At 39.4% G+C, this 9842-nt stretch overlaps 1 pseudogene; it reads right to left on the reverse strand.

Moving 5' to 3' along the window:
* Nucleotides 1-6220: 6220 nt before the first annotated feature.
* Nucleotides 6221-8846, reverse strand: LOC122910020 (annotated as a pseudogene).
* Between the last annotated feature and the right edge of the window lie 996 nt (nucleotides 8847-9842).

The following is a 9842-nucleotide window of genomic DNA, read 5'->3' on the forward strand; positions in this document are numbered from 1 at the left end:
CCCCTGCACAAGAAGGAATTGCCTGGCCCAAATATAAATAGTACCAACCGCTGAGAAAAACTCATCTATAATAATATCCCTCTCTCCCTTGGTGTGTTTCAAATTTAGGTTTTGCCTTTTTTTCCCTCCTCATTTAGGAGCTCTAGAACTTTGTTTATCTTCTTTGTTTTTTGTTTTGTTTTTCTTTGTTTGTTTTTTTTTTTTCCAAATAACTAGTGCTTGGATTTATTTTTATCAATTTTGTCTTTTCCTATTTTGTAATTTATTAAATTACAGTTTTTAATCTCCATTAATTTCCCTTTTCTGCTTCTACTTCTTAGTTTCATTTTATTGTTATTTTTATAGCTTCTTGAGTGGTATTCTTTTGTTAAGCATAAAATGCTGTGCATTTTCCTGAGTACAATTTGGACCCAATCCTATAAGATTTTTTAAATGTTTTGTTGAAGGATAATATACATAGGGAAAAGAGTACATACTGTAGCTGTATAGCTCAATGACTTCTTTTTTTTTTTTAAGATTTTATTTTTTATTTGAGGGAGAGAGAGAGAGAGAGCATGAGCAACAAGTGAGGGGAGGGGCAGAGGGAGAAGCAGACTCCTCGCTGAGCAGGGAGCCCAATGAGGGGCTGCATCCAGGACCCTGGAATCATGACCTGAGCCGAAGGCAGACACCTAACTGACTGAGCCACCCAGGTACCCAAAGCTCGATGAACACACTCATATAAGCAGCCACAACTGATCAAACCTGTGTGACCTGCACCTAGATCAAGAAATCAAATGTACCCAGCTCCCCAGAACTCTCCCTTCTGGTTACAGCCTCTCAGGAGTAACTAATATCTCAACTTTTAACATCATAGATTAATTTTTCCTTTTTTGTACTTTATATAAATGGAAACATACTTACGGTCTTTCCATGTAACTTCTTTGGCTCAACATTGTTTATGAGCTTCAGCTATACTATTATCGGTGATATTATTTATCCATGCTCATTGCTATATAATATTCCATCCTGTGAATACATCCCAATGTGCTCATCTGTTCTACTGTTTATGGACTTTGGGATAATTTCTTTTTGGGTGTGGTTTTTTTTTTTTTTTTTTTGGATCATTTCTAATTACAGAGTTTCTTAAATAGTGCCACTATGAACATTCTGGTAGATGCCTTTTGGTGAACATCTAGGTACATTTTCTTTGGAAATTCACCTGGAATATATGTGTTCAGCATTAGTAGATAGTACCAACCAGTTTTCCAGACTGGTTGTACCAGTTTCACCTTCACCAGTAATAGTTGTGATATTTGGTTACTCTACATCCTTGTCCAAATTTGGTACTGAGGGTCCTTTTAATTCTAGCCATTCTAGTAAGTGTGTAATGGCCTCATATTGTGACTTTAATTTGCATTTTTCTGATGATTAGCAAAGTTACTATTTTTTCAGAGTTTACTGGCTATTCAGGTATCTTCCTTTGTGATGTGACCATTAAGTCTTACTGAGTTTTTTTTTTTTTTAAGATTTTATTTATTTATTTGATAGACAGAGATCACAAGTAGGCAGAGGCACAGGTGGAAAGAGAGGGAGGAGGAAGCAGGCTCTCTGCTCAGCAGGGAGACGGATGCGGGACTCGATCCCAGGACCCTGGGATCATGACCTGAGCAGAAGACAGAGGCTTTAACCCACTGAGCCACCCAGGCGCCCCCTTACTGAGTTTTAAAAGTTATTTTCTCTGTATATGAGATCTTTGTTACATATGCATATCGTATCTTCTGTAGGTTTCTGCTCACTGTCTCACTGTCTTTTTGATGCAGGTAGTTTTGTGATCTTAATATTATCCTGTGTATTACATTTTTATTTCCTTTGAAGAGGTGCTTTTTTTTCTTGTTAAAAAAATCTTGCTTATTCTAAAGTCACAAAGGTGTTCTTCGCTGTTGTATTCTAAATGTTTTCTTGTTTTACCATGATCACCTAGGTTTGATGTACGGACATGTCATGGGGGTCATATTCTAGAGAATTTATAAATGCACTTTGATTTCTTCTTTTATTCAGGAGTTATATAGGAGCAGGTTTTAAAATTTCCTTGTAGACTGACTTTTTTTATTTGTTTACCATTTACTCCTAGAATTTTATTGTGTTTAGATACGTAATTCATACAATTTCTACCTTTAATAATTTATTGAGTTTTCTGTGGCACATTGAGTTGTGATTTTTTGTAAATATCCCTAAGATATCTTTGGAAAGAAAGAACATTCTGTTAGTGAAGTTCAAAATTCCATATATACTGGGGCACCTGAGTGGTTCAGTGGGTTAAGCTTCTGTCTTCAACTCAGGTCATGATCCCAGGGTCCTGGAATCGAGCCCTGCATCTGGCTCTCTGCTCAGCAGGGAGCCTGCTTCCCACTCTCTCTCTCCCTGCCTCTCTGCCTACTTGTGATCTCTGTCTGTCAAGTAAATGAATAAAATCTTTAAAAAAATTCCATGTATACTATCGTTGGTTGCTATTGTGGTAGCAATTAATACTGATTGAGTACCTATAATAAGCTGGGCACCATTATTAATATTTCATATATATAAATATATTTAATCATCACAAAAGTTATGTTCTTCACTTTCTAATAAGGAAACTGAGCCAGAAAGTTTGTAAGTATTTTGCCGCAAGTTCAGCTAGCTAAGTGGTGGAAACACATTTGGAATCCAGGTTGTGTTTAAGGACACTGCTCTGTAGGCAGTGCCTAAACACAATTTGTCTCACATATTTCTATATTGCTATAATTTACAATTTGCTATCTAGTAAATTAACATATTAATACAATATCCAATTGTTTTATATGCTTGACTTTTGTCTTGAATGACTGGAGACTAAGAAACCTTTAAATGTTCCTTTCCATGATTATACTTTATCAATTTTTTCATTGTCTCACTAGATTTTGCTGTTTTTCTGAAGTGTTTTTGTATATAGCACATAAAATTTATACCTTTTATGAATGCATTATAGATTTTACCTTTTAAGTATTGCTGGGTTACTAAATGTAAAGCACTTTTGCTTGGTACATGTTAACCATGCTAAAAGCACTACCTTTTTTTATATACTGTCTTCTCTCTTCTTAGGTTTCTTTCTTTCTCTCCAGGTTGTGAGTCTGAGCCCTGAAAAATTCTCTACGCCCAGGGCTTGAACTCATAACCCGAGATCAAGACCTGAGTTGAGATCAAAAGTTGGATGTTCAACTGACTGAGCAACCCAGGTGCCCCTTCCCTCTTAGGATTTTGATCTTGACTTTTTTCTCCATCAGCTGCCACTTTCTTTTTGTAATTTTTCTGGAAATCTGCATAGGTATTACATTTCACCTTTTCTTTCCTCTTCATGCATGAGCTTGATTGGATATAGGATTCTTGGATAATATAATGGGTTTCTTAAACTCTGAAATCAATCCTCCATGATCTTCTGCCATTTAGTATCGCCAGAAAAGTTTGGTGCCAACTTGAAAGTTTATATTTTTCTTTTGAAAATCACTTCTCTTCACCCCACTGTGTTGATGCTTGTAAAATCTTTTCTTTAGCCTTGAAATTTAAATATTTGATCAGGCTGTTTCAAATTTAAGTCTGTTTTAATGACTATGTCCACTCTCTTTGGAGTCACATGTCTTTCTTTCAGCATAGATGAATTTTATTTTCTATTGCTTTTTCTTATCTACATTTTTTTTGAAAAATAACAATGTATTAGTTTCAAGTGGACACCATCTTGATTTGACACATGCATATAGCTCAGAACCATCACCACGCTAATTCTTTTTGTTTGTTTGTTTTACTTATTTATTTTTTATTTCTTTTCAGCATAACAGTGTTCATTGTTTTAGCACCACATCCAGTGCTCCATGCAATACGTGCCCTCCCTATTACCCACCACCAGGTTCCCCCAAACTCCCACCCCCCACCCCTTCAAAACCCTCAGGTTGTTTTCCAGAGTCCATAGTCTCTCATGGTTCATTCACCTTCCCTTCCAATTTCCCTCAACTCCCTTCTCCTCTCCATCTCCGCATGTCCTCCATGTTATTTGTTATGTTCCACAAATAAGTGAGACCATATGATAGCTGACTCTCTCTGCTTGACTTATTTCACTCAGCATAATCTCTTCCAGTTCCATCCATGTTGATATAAAAGTTGGGTATTCATCCTTTCTGATGGAGGCATAATACTCCATAGTGTATATGGACCACATCTTCCTTATCCATTCGTCTGTTGAAGGGCATCTTGGTTCTTTCCACAGTTTGGCGACCATGGACATTGCTGCTATAAACACTGGGATACAGATGGCCCTTCTTTTCACGACATCTGTATCTTTGGGGTAAATACCCAGTAGTGCAATTGCAGCGTCATAGGGAAGCTCTATTTTTAATTTCTTGAGGAATCTCCACACTGTTCTCCAAAGTGGCTGTACCAGCTTGCATTCCCACCAACAGTTTAAGAGGGTTCTCCTTTCTCCGCATCCTCTCCAACACACGTTGTTTCCTGTCTTGCTAATTTTGGCCATTCTAACTGGTGTAAGGTGGTATCTCAATGTAGTTTTAATTTGAGTCTCCCTAATGGCTAGTGATGAGGAACATTTTTTCATGTGTCTGATAGCCCTTTGTATGCCTTCATTGGAGAAGTGTCTGTTCATATCTTCTGCCCATTTTTTGACACTAATTCTTTTTAACATCCATCACTATACATAGTTACAAATTTGTTTTCTTGTGATGAGAACTTGGAAGATCTACTCTTGATAACTTACAAATAAGCAATACAGTATTAGTAACTATAGTCATGGTGCTGCACATTTCATCTCTATGACTTATTTATTTCATACCTGGAGGTTTGCGCCTTTTGGTCATCCTCACTTAGTCTTTGTCTTCCTTTTCTTTTTCTTTCTTTCTTTTTTTTTTTTTTTACTTTTGCTGCTCCATATGTTAAATTCTTTCCTTTTAGACTTGTTACAAAACTTATTTTAGCTTTCCTCGATCTGTCTTCTAATGGCTTAAACTTTTCTGGCAACATTTTCTACTCTTCCTAGAAGTTCTGGAAGAATTTCTCTAGCTTATTTTACTCATGCCTTGATTCTTATTCTACAGAATCTCATCTTGTGTTCACAAATTCCATGGCATGAGAAAACTTGATGGTCGTATTTTTCATGTCAAAGCAGGTTTTCCTGCTCCCAGGTTATAACTTCATGCTTTTTATTAAGTAGATAAAATGTCTTTGGATCTTTTAGAAAATATACATTAGAGATTTTTTGTGTTTTTTCCTAACTTTCACTAATAAAGCCATTCTAGAAGGGCATATTTTTTCTGCCTACTCACTTTGTCTTCTTTTAAACTACTTAATCTTTATATTATAATTTTCTCTTTGCTTATCCTTAGGAATAAGCATGCCTGGGTAGGATAGGGAATGAGGGAGTGACTGGGTAAGTAAGGTGGGGGAGGAGATTATAAGCTTTTCCATACTTGGAGATTTGTGTGATTTCCTTCAAGGACTGTGTTGGTCTAAATCAAGAAGAAAGAGGAAACGACAAGAGAGAGGGAAGAAGAGAGAGAGAGAAAGGAAGAAGAACAGGAAAGGAGGAAAGAAGGAGAGAAGGAAGGAAGGAAAGGAAGGAGAAGAAGAAGGTAGAGTTAGCTCTACAGTAGCTGTATATTGACAAAGGACAGGGCAATTCCCTGTGCAGTGTAGGTTGTGAATGAAAGCCTGGGCCAGCCACATCAGGGAGTTTTGCCCCATGCCAAAGAGCGTCTGTTCCCTCTTTGTCGGCTGGGATAATGTCTCTGTTCACTAACTGGCACAGCCTGTCTCTTTAGAGGCCAGCTGTGGCCCTGCCCCTCTTCTTTAGTTCAAGGGTAAGATGGGAGCCAACTATGCAGAGTAATCTCATCCTTGTTAGCTCTAGATTTGCAGCCTCCCTCCCAAACCCACCATTGTCCTAATGTCCATTTTTTCCTCCAGGCCCTGTGCTGCTCTGTGCTTAGGGTTGGTTTGTGATTTGTGAGCTTGCCAACCATTTTCTCAATCCAGTCTTTGTTTTCTTTTCTTTTCTCTTTTCAGTTATTGCAGGAAGGAGTTACACTAGTTCAAGTTAGAAGCAGACCCCAAATGTATACAGTGTACAAGCTGTGAGGTTTTACAGCTTGTGACAAGGGATAGAGGGCAATTCTACTCATTGCAAGGAAATCCTCACTTAAGCTTCCATGAGCCAAAAGACTTAAAATCCATGAAACTTCAGCTGGTCGTCCTTAGCCAATCCAGTCTCTTCCGGGAACTGGCATATGTTCTCACGCTAGTCACCCCATAGTGGAATTACTTCTCCATATTCTGGATGTTCAATCACAGGACAAATGCAGGCAAATTTTTTCTTAAACGTCTTCACTAGTTTCTTTTTATCAAAATCATCAGCGATTCCCTGGATGGTAGTAAGGGTCTTCCTGCTTTTTCTCTGTTAAATTCGTATATGGCTGTAATCCTCAGTGCCACCAGGAAAGAGACCGTCCCCCTTACTTGCATCAGCAGAGGGGTGGAAAGAGTGGAGGTTCTGGATAGGGGACCTGCTGGAAGGCTGCAGCAGGAGAAGGGGGATCAGGGGGGTGGCGAGGGTTGGGGACAGGAACTGAGTGTCAGGAAGGGATAGGGCTTTAGTGGGAGTGACTGGGATGTCTCCCAATCCAATCTTGCTTGTGATATATTCTGCAGAAATGCCTTGACTTTTCCCACAAGAGTTTGGTTTCCTTTCCTGATATTCAAAGCTGAACAGATTTTCCAGGACTTTTGAATTCCTCTGGTCATTCCATTGGGAATTTGGGAGAATGGGAAGTTAAATGCAAGGGCTCAGACCGAAAGTCTCTCTTTTTAATTTTAAGTAATTAGAATAGCTTGTTCTCAAGATTACACTAGAATTAATGTTATCTAATCAATGAGATGTATTGATATAGTTCCTAATTTTTGTAGTTCCTGAAACTGCAGTTTACGGTCTAGCTCCATCAGAAATACCGGGCGACTGCTGTATGAATGCAGATCCTCAGTCCTACCTCAGGAATTCTGACTCAGAAGGTGTGGTGTGCACCTGGGAATATGCATCTTCAACCTCTTTCTGCCAATTGTTATGCACAGTCATGTTTGGGAGTCATTGCCTTAGTCTAGAACAGCCAGACCCTTTGCAATTATGATGTCTTATTTTCTATTTCTGATTTAGGACTTCTCCCATTCTGTCTTCCTCAGGATAACAGGATACATGTTAGTCATTTTTTTATTGTTGTTTTTATGAGAGCAGATTTAAATTAATTTTTCTTTCAGAATTTCATGACAATTGTTAAGATAACTGGATCCCCCCGGAGTGTGGCAACAAAAAATTATTGCTCTGACTGTAGGGTGGTTGTAGCTAACTCTGAATAGGGCACTATTAGCAAATGAGATAGAAAGCCCCTCCGAATTCTTTGCTGGAGTTTTTAGATCTGGAGAAGTAATTTCATCATGTGTTGGTGATTATTTGGGAAAATCCTATTGTGCCTTTTTAAGATGCTGGTTGGAATGGATGGGGGTGAAATGAAGAGAAACAACTGGAGGCTTTGCAAGTATGTTCATAAGCCGGATGTTCCATGCCAGGGGAGAATGCCTTTTATGGAAATTTTAAAATAAAAATGTTCTACTTCATGAATACATTTTTTTTTATCACTGTTATTCAGAAATTCTCATACTGGCTTTATTCTCTAGGGTGAAAAGCACAGAGAGGCTTGTTACTAAAGATTTAGTTGGCACATGTTGGGTGTATCTGGAGGGAGGGAGGGCTTGGCTATGGAGATTAATTCATAATTCAAACCCACTGATACTGATCGGAAAGGCTCATGTTTAGATTGTCACCTGCCAGTGCAAGAAAATGAAAGTCATTAAAAAAGTTTTTTAACTTAAGAACTCTGCCCTCCAGCATTCAAACAGCTGGTTTCCCTTCTCTTGTCTGCCAAAGCTAACAGCCAGAGTCCCTTAAGAAGAGGGATTAGATGCAAAATCCTGATAAACCCCATTCAGTTTGAGCTGTGTACCAATAACAGAAGGACGTTTGTTGTCCATCTGTCTTTGGATGGAATAGGGGGGAGCATTGGGGCTGGCACTGCCATGAGATAGAGGGTTGTGAGTCTATCTTGCAGTGTATTTGGATTCCGGCTGCAATCGAATGACACAGAAATATACCGCTCTGGACTCCGAAATCACCAAAATAAGATCGCTTAAGGCCTCTATATAATTCTGAGCTAACTAAACAATAACCCCCAGATCTAAATGGTCTGTGTGATTACGCAGACAAACTGCAGGTTTTCTGTTAGGTTTACCGCTCCCCCGGGAACTTTAAATCTTGCCGTTGCCAGTCTCTAATTTCTTCTACTTCTTATTCTGTTTATAAGTGCAACTTGGGATTCCGAGCAGAAAAGCATCTGCCAGGCTTTGGGGTTTAGGAGTCTACCTTAGAGGACAAAACAAATTAACATGCAAATCCTTTGTAGAGATCATTGCATCATCATCAAGATGGGAATAGAAAAACATTTATTACATTTAATTATAGAAGGTGTGCACACAAGATAGGTAGACGAAGGGCTATTTAGACACGAAGCTCAAGTCAAGGATAACGGCACCCAAGGCAAACAGAGCAGCGAGAATAGGTGGCAGGTCCTGCCCAGTGTTTCAAAGCCACTAGGATATCCTAGTGTGCAAGGGGGCACGCACCATATGCTGTGGCCTTTGGCGGTATATTTGCTTTCTGCTGCTGCATAACAAATGGCCACAAATGTAGCATCCTGCAATCTTAATTTATTATCTTCCAGTTCCCGAGGATCGGAATCGGGCATATTTTAGTTGGGTTCCCTGCTGAGTGTCTCACGTGGGTGAAATTAAGGTGTTGGCTGGCTGCACCCTTATCTGGGAGCTCAACTAGGGAAATTGGCTTCCAGCCTTCCTCCGGTTGTTGGCAGAATTCACCCTCCTGCAGCTGTATAGCTCAGGTCCCCATTTTCTGGGAAGCTGTTGGCCAGGGATTACTCTCAGCTCCTGGAGGGTACGTTCCACATGCCAGAGGGCTCCTTTCCTAGGCCTTCCCCCAACATGGCAACTTCCTGCTTGAAGACCAGCCTTAAGAGTTCACTTGATAAGGTCAGGCCCACCCAAAATAATGTCTCTTTTAATCAACTCAAAGCCAACTGATTACGGACCTTAAGGATATCTATAAAATCTCTTCACCTTTGTCATATAATATAAGCTAATCATAAGACTGATATCTCCTCATAATCCCAGATTCGGTCTGTACTCCAAGAGGAGGAATTACACAAGGGTATAACCTGGGGGACAGGGAGTTGGGAGAACCATGTGGGAGTGACACCTCCCATAGACACCCTGGGATTTAGAGCCTCTGTCTTAGTCCATATACGCTGACCTATTTTGGATTTCACCTCACAACCTATTTTTGATGTTTACAAATTCAAGGCCATTATTTTATTTATGATTTCACTGTACTCCTCATCCTTGGTCTTGAGTTCTGGGATCACCACTTAGTGCTCTCTCAAGGCCAGTTAGATGTTGTTGCTTCAGTTGAAGACATTACTTTCGCTTTTGTACTTGGTTGATTTCCCCACCAGAATAACCTCAAGTTAAGAGAGGCACCTGGAGTTAGGATGCTCCCTGATCTTTGAATATTGAATCCTTGCCTCGTGAATATCTGATATATGTAGGGTCTGTGATCCTGTTCAAGAAGGATAGGAAAGAAGTGGAAATCCCTCCAGGATTAGCTGTGTGTATGAACTTCCACATGTATGTTTGGTGGGTAACCAGAGCCTGTTAGATTGTGAAGA

Source organism: Neovison vison, chromosome 6 (genome assembly GCF_020171115.1).
Source record: "Neovison vison isolate M4711 chromosome 6, ASM_NN_V1, whole genome shotgun sequence".
In the NCBI taxonomy this organism is placed as follows: Eukaryota; Metazoa; Chordata; class Mammalia; order Carnivora; family Mustelidae; genus Neogale; species Neogale vison.